This window comes from Lepisosteus oculatus, chromosome 6 (genome assembly GCF_040954835.1).
Source record: "Lepisosteus oculatus isolate fLepOcu1 chromosome 6, fLepOcu1.hap2, whole genome shotgun sequence".
Classification (NCBI taxonomy): Eukaryota; Metazoa; Chordata; class Actinopteri; order Semionotiformes; family Lepisosteidae; genus Lepisosteus; species Lepisosteus oculatus.
The window spans coordinates 31,590,629-31,609,848 of NC_090701.1; the positions used below are offsets into that span (position 1 = coordinate 31,590,629).

At 36.0% G+C, this 19,220-nt stretch overlaps 1 protein-coding gene across 1 annotated transcript in view; it reads right to left on the bottom strand.

The window, feature by feature from the left end:
• agap3 (ArfGAP with GTPase domain, ankyrin repeat and PH domain 3) overlaps positions 1–19,220 on the bottom strand; it is a 274,086-nt gene that overhangs the window by 216,577 nt on the left and 38,289 nt on the right. The window lies entirely within an intron of this gene.

Below are 19,220 nucleotides of genomic sequence, written 5' to 3' on the forward strand. Positions count from 1 at the left end.
AAACTCTCACTCTTTGAAAGCCAAGCAATTAAATATAATAATTATTTAAATGCCGGTACATGAAAACACATCTTGTTAAATGGCAGGATTATACATCTTTATACATCTATACAGCTTTTGTTTTCTTGCTTACTGCCATTTTCTAACCATTTCTTCCAATTCAGGGTCACGGGGGAGCTGGAGCCTATCCCAGCACACGGACACAAAACAGGGTATACCCTTGATGGGATGCCAGGCCACTGCTAGGCAGACACACAGAGAAACACAGACACACACTCACAGCAAGGATAATCTTCCCAGAAGCCACTGAACCTACCGGTATGTTTTTGTGAGAAGGCAATACTAACCACCATGCCACAGTGCTGCTCTTCCTTACTTAATTTATTTGGTACAGTATATTTCTTGTACCAAATATATGCATGTTGTCTTTTGGGATTATAATTTATCATGTGGCCATTTTTGTCCTGAGAATTATGGAGATTGTTTTATACATAAGAACCCACAATGAATGAGAAACTGCAAACATAACTATAACCTATTCATTTAAAGGAATATGTTTAAAACTGATTTAAGTACTGTGGAAGGACACCAATTTAAAGTCTACAGCACTGAATGAAGCCTCCATGGCCCAGCACTCAATTCACAGGATCTGTTTACAGGGACTGCTGCACTTGGCCCCACCTGTACTGTCCTTGCCAGTACTCACTCTGACATTTGCATGCATTAATGAGCATTGAAACGCATGAAGGATGTGCAGGAAAGAGAACCGTCAGCTCTATTACCTCCCCAATAGCCTGCCGATATCAACAAATGATTCCAGCAGCTGCCAGCACATTTCACTCCCTCAAAACTAGGGAACCTGGTCTTTTATACAGGTTAGTAACAGAAGTATTGGCAAGCAGCAGGAGGTCAGATCAAACCACAACCCTCTAAACTAGCCTTAGCCTCTTTAGACTTTAGGGTAAATTTCTTCTGATCATCATAAATACTCCTCTTTTAGCTGTGGTACAGTATGCCTAACTAGGAAAATACACTGTTAACCTTAAACACAGCTTTGGAAGACCTAATACACTTCCCTTCTCAGACCAAATCATTTCCTCTGTATTTTTAATCAAGGCCTTTTAAAGCTTACTCATCTTTGTAAAATCATTAAAAGTAGCTGTCTTTTAAGCTCAAACAGATCAAGTTAGTATTACTCTTTAGTGTAGTTCACTACACTCTGCAAAGTTTTCCTGCTATAATTTCTAACATTTGTCACACTCAAGGACAAGCCACAATCCAAGGACATATTAAGGCACAGATTGATGGGTAATAAGGTCCTTTGATTATAAAACCAACTGCTTAGCTAACAATCCCCAGCCTATAAAGTAAGCCTGTAATATCTGAATTATCGTTAAACTTTTGCCCTAAAACATCCAGTCTAAAATGATTTTTACAGCACTTAAATTATGACATGCGGAAAGTGGGATGTTTTCCCCAAAGTAAAATGGCATTTTTATAAGTGCTTGTAAGAGACAGTAGAAACAGATTTGATGTCCTAAATTGTTTAATCTTTTTCACAAAAAAATCTGACGGAAGAAAAGGGAAATCTGTGCAGTATCCTGGCTTACAATAACGTGCTTGGTTTCCAACTGGCATTGAAATTCAAGTGCTTACACACTGACACAGTAAGTTCAAAGCAGGTTCATGCTTTCAAAAACAAATGTAACATTTAAGATGAAAAAAAATCTGGCAAGTAACAAATGTCTTTTTTCAAGGACAATGTCCAAAAACCTCCCTTGTATGGTTGTTCTAATAATGTATTTCCACCTTTCACATCTCCTTTCTTGGGTATATGAGCCACACAGGAAGAGTTCTGCTTGGCTGATCTCTACACTTCTATCATTAGGACAGTGCACTGCCCTGCTTGAGGCTGAGAGGTCCCAAAACAAACTGTGCTTCCTTTCAGAAATCTAATACAGAAAAAAACACTGGCCAGTACTCACTAATCGCCAAGTTGGCAGATTTAGACTGCTAACAATAAGATACAACTAGTTATAGTAACAAACTACTTCTGATAAGGAAGAAGAGAACAAATCTGATTTTACAACTGCCATGACTGAGATAGGCCAACAATTACCAGGTAAAAGCTTCTGGAGAAAAAAAAAAGCTACAACTGACTAAATAACAGTTACAGTTACCAAATCAGTCTGTCTAGGTTTGGAACAATGAGGTGGTAAATAAGCTTTAAGAAGCAAAACGACAAAAACATGAATCATAAATGGGAAGATAGAATCTGTACTACATTTTGAGTCACTGCTTCTGTGGTGAATACTTCTGGTTGAACACATTAAGCTCTCTCACCCTCCCATCAGTTCCTCATTCTTAATATGTACAATAATACCAAAAAGCAAAACCAAAAAACATATACTAAAAGATCTATAGTTAAGAGAAGTTGAGTGTCCAGCATGGTATTTTAGAAAATATCAAATACATGGCTTATGTAAGTCTCCATCCAGTTTTATTCTGGGATACAGTATTTTAAATTGAAATTTGTTAAATGACCTTGAAATGCTAAATGACCGTTTTTGTTGATTTGTGTTCCAACTAAAGCTGAAGTCAAACTGAATTACAAAGGTATAAAAAAAATCAAGAACAATTTAACAGACAATTCAACCGTTCTTGTGAAACAGAGGTACTGTACCTACCTTGTATGCAGAACCTAACTTGAATAGAATCAGTTTTATCAGTAAAGATAAGATAATTAGTTTTAAAGCAATTGCCATTTAAACAGTTTAACAATTCTTGTTGCAGTGCAGTATGCTCCTGTTGAAGTCAGGTGGAGATCAGATGAAATGTTTATTACACTTGTAATCCTGACCTTCAACAGGACCAAGAAATGTCCAAACTGACAATGAATCACAGTTATAACTGCTCTAACAGATATGCAAGTTTTAGTAACATGAAATAGGCTTTAATAAATGGTATTTTTGAAGCACTGGATTCTCAGAGGTTTCCTCTAGTAGCATTCTGAAAATGTCTACCAAGAGATATATTTTCCCAAAAGTTACATTTGCATTTTTTTTGTATCTAGTATGTGCCTTTTCCAGCAAGCTACTTCTGGTGTTTAAACCTGAAAGCTAAAACAAAACAAACTGGGCCAATCAATGCACCACCAGGGGCATCAGCTATTTTGAAATTTCAGTCAAAGAACACCTGGTGAGGGAGATTCTGCCTGCCATGCTGCGAGGATGATTAATTTCATAAACAAACCAGGAGGGACGGAAGCTAAAGTTTTTCAAGCTTTTGTGTGCTCACGCTGCCTGGTGGCACCACACTCCGCAACTCGTTACTGACTGGGCAACTTGATAACCTGTAAATCCCGGGAACTTAAAGAGCTGCAGGAGAATGTCTTCCCTGCTGTTATATAACACACTTCATTCTCACTGCCACAGCCTGTTGCTGGAGTTTTCTGCAATAAGGCAAAAACATTTGCACAGGATCGGGGGTTGGACTGTGGCATTAACATATTAAGCATCAACAACAACATCTAACAATGAGCTCAGTTGAATAACCAAGCACATAATGGACTCTTCACCCCCTCACTGCCACCTACACGTGACCTACAAATGCACACATGTATATACACGTTGTCACAGAGACACATGTACTAAAACAAGCTGCAAGCCAACACCGATTGCTTAGAAACAGAAAAGTGTCCTTCATTATCTTTCCCATGCAGTAACAAATAGTCATCTTTAAAAATTATATAACAAACATATCTAGTTTAATTTATCAACTCTGTGTAGTAAAGTACTATCATAAAGGTGCTTGTTTACTAATGCTCTGTAATTGTTGCATCTTATCCAATAATCTAGAGCTGTGAACTTCCATTGCTGAGGGGGTAAAAATAAGCTTGTACTTCCATTTAGATTAATTATACAGAAAGGACCTGAGTCAGTCTGCATGTTTTAAAACACAATTTTGATCGTATCATTTATGGCTTTGTAATAAATCACAAAATGTATGGAAATGTATTCTCCTCTCCCCCTTGTTTTCTGCTAAATATTGGTCTGCCCATTCCATTCAGAATGTAAATGAAGTGCACAAACTAATAAAAGAGCTGGGACTCCAAAACATACTTTACAAAGTGCAGTCCTTCAAATACAACTAGTATTTGCAGTAGGAAGCAATTTTCATGTAAATTATCTAAATAGGCTACACAGGACCGTATCAAACAAACATTTTCTTACTAAGAATTATTGTAAGGGGTTTTAAAGTGCATCTCAAACAGTACAAAACCACACTCATCCCCTGCATTAAAACAATGCGTAACAGCTATAAGATGAAGAACAAGTCCTATATAAACTCATCAACACTCGTCGGCCTTTTCCTTATGAAAATTATGGTACAGTAGGAATAAACCGAGCCATGTTGCTGCAGGTTTAAGACTAGGAGGTAATAAAAACTACCAAAATCAGAACCAGTCAGTTTGATAATATTACCTTCAAAATATATTGAATATGTCAATCCCTCAGATTAAGACTATTTAAAGTTATTTTTTAATAACTGGCAGGACTCCTCATTACCAAAGACTTACAGGGGTAATTTATTCTTTGTTATGTCAGGTAGCCTGTGTGATATAGAGACAATGTATTGCAAAATATGTTGGTCTAGTGGAGTAAAATCTGTTTACAGGATTACTAGACATTTTTTCCTCCAACCAGGTCAATGCTCTTTCCAGAAATTCCTGTTTTGTCTTAGATTATCCAGATCTTTGATGAACAGACAAGTGTACAATACTGTATAGAGTTACAAAAGAGTGAACCTATTTTGAAAAGTACAGAAGTGCATCTATCCATACTTATCAATATCAATAAAAATATTATATAATGTGGCTATATCATAACATCTTAGAATATATGCACTTTTGTACTGATTTTACTAATCTAAAATGTAGGTACTTAAATATTAGCAAATATGTGGAATTATATTTACATTTATATTTGAATAAAATAAATGTACAAATACAAATAAGAATAAAAAGTTGTACTTTCACATTTATTTTGGATCTTATGGATCTACACATCTTAATATTTCCACACAACAGAAAAGTAATATTTTTTTAAAAAGTGTGGCATCTTTCCAGAACTATCATTTTGGGGATCCTCTATCCAGTGTAGAAGACACTGCCATGCAGTAAAGGGAAATTAAAAAAAAAATCATATGACTGAAAAAACATACAAAGATTTGAATATTTAAATTTGACCCATATATACTATTGTAATAACTTACAATAATAGTAAGTTATTATTGTAATAATAATCCTAAATTGATTATCTTATGAAACACTGCTAAGTATATCCATCATAAAAAAGAAAATGTCCTAAAAAATAATCAGGTCTTTTTAAACATTTTCTGATTCTTATGATTGTTATTAAGCTGCAAGTCTGGCACAAATGCTATGCAGAGACCTTCAGCGTAAAAAATTGTCAAATTAAATTCAAAATATTTTTTAAAGTAGCAATTTACTGCAAAATAAACCTCCAAGAGATAATATGGAGTAATAAGCAATTTCCACACAGGCAGAGCTAAATTAGATAAAAAGTGACACTAATTTGTATATGATGTATTACAAACTATGACACCACTCTCTTGCCATTCACAATGGTGAAATTTAATTAAAAATATTAAAATGTAAATATTCATCCATCTTTCAATGTGGTGCAGCTAAATGTTCATTTAGAAAGCTAAAGTCCCATGGTGAAAGCTTGCAAAAAAACATACTGTATGGATTTCAATAGTAATTTGTGATTTTAATGTTTCTTCGTATACAGACGATACATACCGTACATGTTGATGTTAAACCTAATATCTTTAATTTAAAAGCAGCGTGAAAGCTGTGGAACTTGATGAAAACTGAGGCAAGCTTCAACTTGAATGCTTGCTGTTATGCCCTAAAGGCAACCTCCTCCTTCCATCCCTTCACTGTATTTTCATGCCTTAATTTAATAGAAGATGAGAGTCATGGCAGAAGCCCAATACCTAGAAATCAACACAGGTTAGGCTTTTTCACTACAGTGAGAAAGGTGTATCATCACTGTAGAACCAAAACTTAACACTGGCATTTAAAATCAGTAAAACACTTGTATGTTCAGTTTCCATCAGCTTTAAAAGTATATCTTTACTGATCTAAATACACAAAAGCTTGCCTAACTAGCAGGCGAAGACAAATGTTTTAAGCACTTCACAGCATACAAAACCCTGTTATATCTTTATGCAGAATATGTGTAATTTTAAAACATGCAGCCATTTTGCTACTATACAATTTATACATGTAACATTTTCATTATCTTTAGGTGCAGAATATTTTTTCAGTTCCTCTTCCCTTTTTTAAACTAAACTTCACTCTTGATTGTTCTTCATCAACTAAACCAGCAACCTATAGCATGTTTAGATTTTTATCCAGGTGCTGGAAGGATAGTTTTATATGCACAGTGGTCAAAAAACATCCTTAACAATTTCTTATCCTATATATAGAACTACCCCTGTAAAAGTAAATTCCAGTCTTGAGACTTTCTACAAATAGCCTCAATAAAAAAAGCTATTTATGGATTTTTGACTGTTGGTGAGCTGGCTGATTATGATTTTCTAGCAAATAGGTAGGTGCATTAGTAGCTCTCTATGCATCATTAATATTGCTCCAAATTCTTGCTTTTTAATACAAGAACTTTGTTCTGGCACCTCAAGCACCCCCAGAATCCTAGGAAAACACACAATAGAAGTCCGCCTCTACTGAAACAGGCACTACTTAATCTGACCTTCCTGAACTTTCCTCCATTTTACAACAATTCCACCCTTACTTCTGTTTATAGACCTGTCATTTTCAGCTACTGAACCACTCATAGTGGGTTTATTTTGGTTATAATCTACAACAGATCAAGATCGTAAAGCTGAAAGAGAATCTGGAAGAATTCTGGAAGTAATATTTCTCCCCCAATTCTTCATGTCTGCCAGATACATAACTGAAAGGTGAATAAATTCCACTAAAAGAATTGAATGGGATTAATTCCCAATGTCTTTTTAAATTCCAATTTCAACAACTCTTCGACAACTGAGCATGTGGAAGGGAGAAACTTCAGGGTTGGTAGGGGTGTTAATAACTGGATGCAATTGCATCTCCTGAAAATTTCTTATGTAATTATATTTATGTAATATAATTGTCTTAATAAACATAGTAGAACAGTTGATTAAATGACAATAAAGGCCAGTAAATGCAAGTTTACTCTGTCAACATCAGTCTCCTCAAGTTTTTTGGTTTTACTTTTTTTCTTTTGACCTTAAATTAAAAATTAAAATTATAGAGCTTTGGAGATTTTATTAATCGAACAACAGGAACATGAACAGGTCACAAAACAGGAGTTGGTAAATGCCTCCCAACACTATTACTGTACATTAGCACTTAATTTTGTTTTTCTAAAAAATGACTGTCAGTCCATCCATGCCATTTCCATTTGTGCTTGTGAGAGTCATGACATAAAAATTAAGGATAATCACATCACTCAACAGCAAAGAGCTGATGCAAAAATTTCATGAAGTACACTGGTTCAGGTTTACTGTATATAGAATAGCTCTCAAGGTGAACATGCATGAATATGTAGTAAAACCCATAAAAAAATTAAAATTTATAAGCTATTAACAAAGCAGTAGCTCATTATTCATTCCAAAATACGTCTGGTAGCCTGCCTCAAGCTCTGGCATGTTGATCATTATGTTTTATTTATCTTTAATTAACTGGCCTTTTCACTGTGTTGGACTGTAATAGGTTGCATACATTATTCAAAATCAGATGAAAAAGACTAAACCACTTAAAGTTAAATTGGAAACTAAAACAAGGTGACAAGATTTGCTAAGCCATCTACTCCATGATCAATAAGAAATATTCCAGTAATTCCAAAGAAAGCAAAATCTATTGTTCAACAATTACAGAGCAAAATATTTAAATAAGTTACTTCAGAGTGGGCAAAAAAGTAGTGGCAAGAAACAAGGAAGCAAAAAGAAAAGGCAGAAAATGTTTGAAACAATACTGACTACGAACTATTTCTCCAACCACAGGAATATTTTGGAGTTCACAGCATGCACACCTTTTCAAACAAGATAACCATTAAACAACCAAGCTAGGAATTAATGAAGTGTTTCCATCCTGTAAATATAATTCGTATGTACAATACAAAATGTTCTCTTGGAGGCCCAGAAGGAAATTGGTCACTGACCATGTACAAAACAGCTGAAATTCCTGTTTACTGGATGTTGATATCCTAAACTGTCTTCTTCCTCATCTTAGACCACAAAATACAAAACATCTGGTTATAATGCACACAAATGGACTCCACTCAGAAAAACTAACAAGCTCTACAGAAAATAGAATTGGACATCACATCTCATGGGAATTTACAACCTGTTAGCACACCTGGCCCTGTACTCTATAGAACTTAAAGGTTACAAAGGGCATTGAGCTCATCTACAGTAGCTTGTTTGGTTGCTAGCAGCTAATTTATTTGGGGATTTCATCCAGCATTTTCTTGAAAGAAGCTACAATAGGGATGACATATTACAGACGAAAAGCCATGACAGCTTCAGGCAGCTCCAGTCTTTAAAAATCATCATGTTAGCATTACATTTCAGTGGTCCAAGTTGCCAAGATAATTACTATTATGTAAAGTGCTGTCAAGCCATCTTATTCAGTCCCAAACTCACTATCTTTGAACCTTATCATGGTTAGACTGAAAAAGTCCAGACATTTTTGCTTTACTTTTAACTCGTATGATTTAAAAGCCCAGAAGCAAAAGTAGAGATTTGAAGGTGTTGCTTAAGAATTCAATCACGATCTCTAATGGATGAACAAGCTTTGTGGCTGGCAAATAAATGCAGAAAAAATACCATTCCTCCATCCTTCACTGACAGGTGTATGTCTCAGTGAAATAGCGCAGTATTCCTCCTCTCCATCTATCAATTTTCTAACCTCTTTATCCAGTACAGTTGCGAGGGGGCCAGGGCCTATACTGGCAAGCAATGGGCACAAGGATACTCTACATCCTAAATAGGATGCCAGGTCATTATTGACACACACAGACACAAACATGCACATTCACACTAGGTTGAAATTTCTCCAGAAGCCAATTTACCTACTAGTATTTTTTAGACTGTGGTAGGAAACAGGAGTACCTGGAGGAACTCCACATGAACATGGGAAAACATACAAACTCTACACAGATAAGACTCCAGGAATTGAATGCAGAGCCCCAGTGCCAGAGGCAGCCATGCTATTCACTGTGCCACCATGTCATCCAAAATAAATATTTCTCAAATAAAAATCCATGCACTTGTGCCTGGAAGCGTTAAGCCAAAGTTTTTCCTTTATCTTATTAATGACGGATAAAGAGTTTAGTATTCCCACCATGAACATTCTTTATCATTTTGGTTTTTAGATTCAACTGTTGTGTGTGTGACCAAAATGTACACAAATGCACCATTTTCCTTTCTTCCTTATTTTTTCAGAGTGATAAAAAGATAGTGAGGGCAAACAGATGGATTGATGCATTGATTTTAAGCAGATTTCAAAAATTCAGTTGTGTGGTGGCAAACAGATGAGCTTATCATCAGGTTTTTGAATTAAAAGCCAACTAAAGAGAAAAACAAAACAATTCTGTACCTTTTGAAGTTCCTCATTTGATTTCTAAAACTAAAAAAAAACTAAAAAACAATAGATTTCACATTGTTGTTTCCTGCTCCCCTTTGAATAAACAAACAAGTGCTATGTTCACAAACTGAAAATACAATTCACAAAGTTTTAACTTTATCTTTTAAAAAGAAATGTTTTTAATGCTCCTACGTTAACTGGCAACAAAAGGTCTTACCACAGTCCTGTATGTGTTGCACGTTTCATTTTAAATCACCAGAGGAATGAGGTTTCTCTAAAATTATATGCATCTGATGTATATAAATCATTAGTAGTATGCAACACAACACCAAAACCAGATACCAAAATTCAACAGTGTAAAATAAAATCAAGAATGTGCAAAGAAAAAAGTGATTTACATACAGCAGGAGACTTCCAATTGTCCTCGCATAGAAAAATCAAAAGATGTCAGAAGAAACAGTTAAATAAGACAGCTTTCTAACTGAGAATTTTAGACCACCTACAGTTTTTACAAACAATTAAGGGAATAATGAAAACAGGTGAAAGAAAACTTAAGGGACTGTGATCATAATATGGCATGTTATGAAGTATACCTGGAACCTGCTCTAGTTGAGTTCAAATCATAAACATACAATTTCAGGAAAGCTGACTATGGAGGAATAAGTCGGAGAGGAAAAAAAAAGAAAAATAGGAATCAGTATAGAAAAAAAGGAAACTAAATATATTCATCTTGAATTGAAGAACAAACCAGCAGTGGGTTTAATGTTTTAATAAATCCATTGATCAATTAAAACCACAAGGAGAAACAAAGCACTTTAAAACATTTAAAAACAGTAGAATCCAGTTAAAGAACAATAGTAATGATTTATAAGCAAAGGTAAAAAGGGGTATTAGAAAGAGTAATAGAGGGATGGAAAGGATCATTGCAATGAAAACGAAAATTAATACAAGCTATTTTTCCCCATCATCATTATAACAGCAAAAGAACACAATAGGATGAAATAAAGTTTACCAGTGGTAATAATGGGAAATGTCTAGATAATGAAAAAGGAAGTGCTTTTATATGAACCTCTCTCCACTGTGTAAAAGGGGGATATGAACAATCAACAAAATACCTAAGGCTGAGGAAGGACAAAGTTATGGAATAAACTGTATTGGTATAGAAAAGGCAGAAGTGATACTCATACTAGAAGTGCTTAAGAGGTAAGATAGTAGCTCCTAGGGGCAGTCAACATGGTTATAGTTAAGACCTACCTTTTCAAACTTGTTGCAGAGTACTTTAAACAGGCAACAGCATCAATGATGAGATACTTCATACAATTGTATATGTTAAGATTTTCTGAAGGCTTTTGGTAAAGAAAATAAGCATTCAAAGTAACGTGTGGATTTGGACTGGCTAAAAACCGGAGAGCACAAATAAGGGATGAATACCAAAATTTAGGTGATGTAATTAGTGGAATACTACAGGGATCTGTATAATGATAAAGGCTTTTAATTTGATATCAATGAAGCCAAAAGAAAAGGATTAGCAAACACTGTAGAAGCAGCAAAGGAAATTCAAAAAGATTTAGACAGGTTTCAAGACTAAGTAAACACCTGTCAAATTATGCTTAACAGTACAGAGTGTTCCCTGCAGGTATCAAATAAAAAAAAGAAACGCTGAGTTTGAGGAAACTATTTCTGAAAATGACTTGGGTGTATATGTTTTAACAGAATGTTAAAACACATAGTTAAAAGTACAGAATTTATATTGAGGTGAATTATGTTATAAATGTAAAATGCACTAATAAGATCTCATTTAGAATATAGGAAACAATTTTGGATACTGCATTAGCATTACAAAAAATAAGTAGAATAAAGATAAAAACAATTAGATACATTCCCAGACAAAGACTGTCCTATATTGACAGGTTAAAGTTTTTTTTGTCAGACAAGAATACCAGCTAGAAACTATGAGGCAATGCATTTAAAAATGCTTTACACAAAGGGTTTTAGCAGTATGGAGCAACACACCCAAATGTTGTTAAAGCCAATATCCTGGTATCTTTCAAGAAACGGCCGGAAAATATCCTCAGCTCTAATAGCTGCAACGACAACAGGCCAGATTTCCTCATTTGCAACCTTCCGCATGTTCACTGATATTAACTTCTGACCCCAGAAGGCTGCTGTGGCTTCTGGTTTTCATTCCACTCTGGGCTCTTAGTGTCTTTATTTGAATCAATTGCTCTATTACTACTGTTTCCAAGTCTTTAATCTTTGAATATTGTAAGTTACTTACTGTATAAAACCTGATTCCAGGCCTGTGAGTGAATATCAGAGAAAATAAAAACAGATTAAAATTTGTTTTAATCATGGAAAAAATACCAAACATCAATGCAAGATGTACTGTAAGTAATAATAAATCTACTTTAGGACAGTAAAATTACAATGGATTTTTTCTTTATTACTTATTTTTATTTCTTATTCAATGACTATTGGAATTACTATTTCTTGGTCTTCTAAATTATTCACTACTAATCCTTAAAGCAGGTAGAATCTCCAATTCAATTGAGCAAAACAGGATTCACGTATGTCTGTAATCCTTTTTTTTACCACTATGTAAGTGATGTGCTTTTAAAATAAATTCTGACAAAATATTATAGTTCACAATGCATGTATGATTCAGGGAAATAATTTAAAAATGCAGTCAAAATCTAATGTGAATCTCAATTTAAAATTCCAGCCCGGTGACTGAATGGGCTCAGAAAGCAGAGAGAACTGAGCAGCACAGCCTGCTACTGACTCCAAAACTGGCAGCCAGCTGGAGAACAGGTCTCCAGAGACATCCGTCTCCCTGCTGTGGTTTCCTAGGGCAATGGAAAAAGCGCTCAACCACTGCACTACTGGATATTTTCAGAGATCAGCTTTCAGGTGACTAATAGCTATGTGATCTGAACTACGAGATCCACAGGCGGTGCTTCTTTGTCCTGGAATATCCCATTAATTGAGTGATTTTATCTCTTTCCTGCTGCATTGTGTCTGTACTTGAACTGGAGCAAAGGGGAAAATGTTCAGCACTATTTAAACCATCCTCTTTTGCCCTAATCGTGATGGGGGGAAAAAAGAACAGTGTGCTCCATAATCACATCCAATCAGTTGTAATAAATAGTTCAGGTGGGTAGCTGCATCAGCATGTGTAAGCTGCAAAGGAACAAGTAATAGGTTTGGTCCATACTGAAAAGAGAAGAAAGAAAACACGTTTCACCCATGGAGCCTTCTTCAGGTGTCAAGAAGGCTCCATGGCCGAAACGTGTTTTCTTTCTTCTCTTTTCAGTATGGAATAAACCCATTACTTGTTCAATTGTAATAAATGATTTATACAGATCAGCTGTGCACTGTTCCTGCCAACAAGCAAACCACATGAAAAGCCAAACACTGCTACCAATCTGATTTCAGGTTCAGTTATATAGTGAACAGCTGATCATTATTACACATTTAGAGCAAACAGGCATTGAGCTCTAGTATTTTATTTTATGAAGGCAAAGCCTTAATGCTGAACTAACAAATGTATACCTTTTCATTTTAATGTTAGTTTTAAACTCTGGTTTACTCAGAGTGACCAGTGACAGTATCATATGGTCACTGTAAGTGGTTTGACTAATAAAGTTCACTGAATAACCTGTAGCTGGCATGACCCTATTTTTTTTGCTATTCTTAACATTTTATAAAATTTTACTGGTTGAGTGCTTGAAATGAAGATGTTTATAGCTTGAAAAGTTATATCTTTCCAGCTTGGTCATTTGCATCCTGTCTGTCACTAGAGGGTACAAGCTTAAGAGATATTGTACTTGTTATACTAAACCTAAAACGATTTGTGGGGCTGAGCAACTGAACCTGGAGTATTTTATTTATAACTAAGTCCAGAAATGTGTCTACTGAGGTTTCTGCTGAGCTCCAATTGGAATCTTTAGGTCAGACAGTTCTTTCATTATGGAAGGGGCTTCCAGGGTGCTTTGCAAATGAGATTACATGCAAACATTCCAACTGAATCTAGCAGCAGGACGATGCTGTTTATCTGACAAGATTAAAACAAATATAAGCAGTACTGCTTTTTTCTTGCAAGTGAAAAGATTTAAGGTCTTTTAATACCAAGATTAATGAAATAGAAAAAAAATTGCCCACTAGACGTTTTTTATGCAATTTACTTACGTCTAACAGGGTTAGACGAATGGCATCTTTACGTTTTTCCATCTAAGCACAATCTCTATGTGGCTTTTAAGTCTATCAGTGGTTTCCTCAGAGCAGTGTTTGGTTGCAAGATCCCAGTGATGCACATTCTGCTTTGGCATTCTTAAATTGGCTGCTGCAGTATTTCTTGAGAACAGTCAAGTACAGGGACAAAAAAAGTTACAAACTAAATTTCAGTGTTTTATACAGTAGATGTAGTTAATAACAGCATTTTACATAATGTTAATAAAACACCATGATGTGTTATTTATAAACCCAAGGAAACACACACATTTTCTTTTAAAGGGGTCTTCAACATGTTGCAGTTAATGTCTCATCTTTATAAAAGTGTGGAGTATATCTACATATTAAAAACATACAGAAAATATAAGTTTTAGAGGATACTAAATAAAACTAACTGGCATAATGATTATTATTCCTTATGTTATTTTTACAACATCACTTCAGAAACCATATTTGTTATAACAGTCATTTATGTAACATTGCAGATTGGAACTTGAGACATTTTAAAAGAAAAGGCATGTCTTTTGAAGACATCAAGATACATAAATGTAGTCAAGATGGTCAAATAAAATTCTACAGTACTCTATAGAGTATGTAGTAGTGTACTCTAGTTTAAGAACTTTTCAGGAAACCCCAGAAGCTGTACAATGACCCCCCCACACAAAAAAACCAACAAAAAACTAAAGCAAAAATGAATTGAGGAAAGCAAACCACAAGCTTAAAAAAACAATAATAGTCCTAAATTGTACATTAGAAGTCACCAGTTTGTGTCAACAAAATTTGCTGTAACTGATCTACAGTAGGCAATGAACTCCACAGACATGATACCGCACACAAGGTTTAATCTCCAAATGTGTAGAGCCCGGTCTTTGACAAAGTACGAAGACTTGAATAAGCACGTTTTATTAGTATAATCTAGTTCTCAATATGATGAGTCTTTAAGGTAGCCTGGACACCATTTGGTGCCTTTAGTTCACCACTAGTAAACCTGGGGCAATTAAAATGCTTTCTAAACCAGTACACTTAAAAGGGCAGAAGTTACAGTATATACTGATATACAGCACTTTAAGTAAGTACTGAATTCTATACAGAACCATAAAAAATATTCCAGTCAGTAAGGTGTAACAGTAGTTCAATCCCTGTGAAATAAAGACATACTTCAGCTTCACAAAGGTATAGCAAGGTTAAGGGTCTTAACTGAGCAATGTTAAGCAGGTGGAGGAAAGATACCCTTGTGAAATTCTGAGCAGGCACTTCAAGTGATAACAGCAACGTTTCCAGCATCCACCAGGACAGCTGATAGCAGCACCATTAAAGACGTTACCGATTTCAGATGCAGCTGATGTTGGAAGCCTATGAGCACAACCTCAGTCTTGGCCATAGTTTAGCTTTCTTCTGTAGCACCCACATCTTAATATCAGACAACTGTGAACTACAGAAACTGCAGCAGTAATATCTACTCAGGCCTGCAAGAACACTTAGAGTGTCTCCAGCATAGCCATTGAAGAGCTTGTAGGAGGCAGCATTAAGAGAAAAAAAACTTTAAAAACCATCCCAAAAATGTTGAAAAAAACAAGCAAAGAAATATTTACACTGTAATGGTGCAAATCTCACTGGCTCCAGACACATCAATTTTTCTTTCTACATTATCACATACCCTGCAGCACACACCATAGGCAGTCAAGCTCAAACTCCACTGACGACTTGCTGACGTCTAGGTAGAGTATGAGAAACCACACATGCTGTCAGTTGACAAATAACACATTTCTGCATAATCCTTTCCCCCGAACCCCCAATCATTATTCTTGAAGCCTCAATATTAAACCGCCGTATTTGCATTATGAGATACATTACTGATGCTGCACTGATCTTGCTCAAGGGGAGACAGGTGTTGCTGATACCAGGAGTCTATATCTGACTGTGTTCAGTCAACAGTAATAATTTTGGAGCCGTTCTAGCACTTCATTTCCTAACTGCACTCTTTGTGACCCCAGTGCAGTGCAGTAGCTTTCATTTTATTAAAGCTACTGGCAAGTTAATGGATATTGACTATACCAATTAGTTGTTAATTTCCTGGATAGGTTGTTTTCAGCTTTTACAAATTTGCACATTTCAAGAATTTTTAAAGGAAATGTGAATTTTAGATTTCCAGAATTTTAGATTAGAAGTTAGAAGTTATTATAAGCAAAGTGTTTCAGAACAGAGACAGCATTCAGAGCTCAGCTGGAATGAAAACAAGAAGAAACCAGTAAGAGTAGCCCAATTTAAGAATTGCAAACTATGCCTTTTAAAAAGTAGCAAAATTTCCTAAAAGTAAAAAGTAGGTGACACTTGTGCTATACAAACGTTATCAGCAGTAAAATGTCCTTGAAAGCCAATTAATGCAAAAAGAAACTGAGACAAGGTCTTGTACTTTAATTGATTTTAAGAAATTGGATTTATTTTTTTTCCACAGCCCAGTAATCCTCAAATAGATTCCAGGCCTCCAATGGGCTTCTCTGTTAAAGTCTGTTGCATGTGAATGACAATGAGAAGCACAGGGATGATACATAAAGAAGTATCAGGTGATATAGCCATCACATGGTCTGACTCAGAGAGAAAGTGTTGATCACTTCACAACACATGTTCTCATTCATAGTCTCAAATTGGATGATACAGCAGATTACTGCTGCAGCACTAATTTAAAATTTGTTTTATTAAAAGACAAAATGTATCACCTGGTTAATCAACGCACAAAACATTTTTTTTTCACGTGGGCATAGTAATGTTTTTCAGTTAGCACTACAGAGCTTTAAACTTCAAAATAGTCATACCACAAACGATCAGATCTTAAATCGAATATAAACCTATAATCATAACCAAACCACCCAACTTGCTAAGTATGGTTTAAAGAAAAAGCCTGAAGACCACGGTGACAGGTTAAGTGTCTCTAATTTATTCACTATTGAGTTCACAACTCAACAAGCACCCTTAGAATGCAAACTATTTTCAACACTAAACTGGGAGGAAAAATTGACAACTGCTAGTAGTGCTTGATTAATACTTTTTAAATTTTTAGAACAGCACAGGCTTCACTGCCAAGATGGGTACCTGGAAAAAATGATTAAATCAGCTTTTAAAGGGTCTTCACTATATTGTAGAGTTTGTTTTTGTGTGGGAGGGAGGCCCTTTACCTACTAGCCAGAAGGTGGATGAAAGAAAAATGATATCACAGGGTCTGTTCTGTGCCCTTTCTCATTTGCTTCATGTTACTAGGTCAGATTAAATACTTATTGTGGTTTTAAAATCTTGAACCAGAAATTGTTACACAGAAATAACCAGGATTCACTCTGACCCTACATAACTTGAAGGAACTAAACCTAATTGTTCAAATTACAGAAAAAAAGGTAGATGTACTGTAACAGCATATCCTTCAAGTGTGTAATACTAGTCTCCTAAATTGTGTTCAAAATGCAACCTGGCCCCCTCCACGGTGAACAGATATGAGAAAGCCTGGCAAGTTTAGAGACTAGGTGCTACTTCCGCGTTTCCATCTGTTGCACAACTCAAACAGCTCAGCCTCCCTTCTTGTCACAAGCCATCTGCCACCCTTTGCACTGGCAGAATAGCATGCTTTTTGTGGAGCTGGAATAAAAAATAATCATGGGATGCTTAATGTGCTAATGAATTCTCAAATCATGCTTAGAGCTGATTCAGCTTACAGCTGAAACGTACAACAGCAGGAAACAACATTATTGTGCATCAAACATTTTTTGGTACATATTGTAAGCACCCCCCCCCCCCCTTAACCCACACACAGGTCTGCTGTATTTTGATGGGTTTGTCATAAGAAATCCTAAAAATGAAAGTAAACACATTACTCATACTGGCATAAAAAGAGGCAGGTAAAACTGAAAAGCTACATCTCAATTTAATTCGACAGGGAAAAAAACAAGACTAAAAGGGCAAATAACAGCCTAGGAGCTTTAAGTCAAGTTAATGGTGGCAACAAATTGAAACCACCGATAAACACAGTATAGGTGTACAGTATACACTGAGTGTATAAAACATTAGCGACGTCTTCCTAAAAGTTGCACCTCCTTTTGCCTTCAGAACAGGCTCTATTTATCAAGGCACAGACTCAACATGATGTCGAAAGCGTTCCACAGGGATGCAGGCCCATGCTGACTCCAGTGCTTCCCACAGTTGTGTTGAATTGGCTGGTAGTGCATCTGTACTCTGATTGAACACCTGTTCCATTTCATCCCACAGGTGTTCAACTGGATTGAGATCTGGTGACTGGGCAGGCTACTGCATTAAACTGAATTGCCATGTTCGTGGAACCATTTCTGGACAATCTTAGCCTTGTGGGACAGGTCATTATTCCGCTGAAAAAATCAATTTGCAGATGGAATGAAGGGACTAGCAATGAAGTCCAGATATCCTGGGGTATTCAAATGTTGCTCTACTTTTATCAAGGGACCCCACTGAGTGCCATGAAAACACACCCCACACTATCACACCACCACCACCAGCCTGCAATGTTTACACACAACATGACAGATGCATGGACTCGTGTTGTTTTCTCCATACCCTAGTCCCCCCTTCAGCGTGAAACAGCAGGGCTAGGCAATGTTTTTCCAATCCTCCCACGTTCAATATTTTCGTTCTAGCCCACTGCAACCGCAGATTCTTGTTTTTTCGCTAAAAGATCTCTGTAAAGTCACTGGCTGCCACACAGCATTTGTGTCAAGCAGTATTCTTTTATGGACCTTTCAGAACCAATGTTGTACATGACTCTCAGTTGACTAACTGTAGACACTCTCTTGATCTGCACAATTTATGTTGGCCTCCTTTCACCTCTTTCATCAAAGAGCCGTTTTTCCACCTCTTGTCTGCTATTGGCTGGATGTCTTATGGGTAGTGGACCATTCCAGACATACAGGGCTCTTGACTCAAACCAGCGCGCCTGACACCTACTATCATATTTCAAGGCACTTAAATCTTTTTTCTTGCCCATTCTCCCTCACATACACAATCCTTGCCTCAATTGTCTCAAGGCTTACAAATCCTTCTCCTCTCCTTCATCTGCACTGATTGAAGTGGATGTAACAAGGAGAATAAAATTAGGGATCATAGCTTTCACCTGGATTCACCTGGTCTGTCTATTTCAAGGAAAGAGCAGGCGTCCATGACGTTTCTTACACAAAGTGTACATTACAGTCTTTGTACTTTGACCAAAGTCATGATTACAAGAATTTAGGAAGTAATTTTAGGATGGTCATTTTGTTGCAACAATATTTTGAGGAATCTGGCTTTATAAGATCTCCAG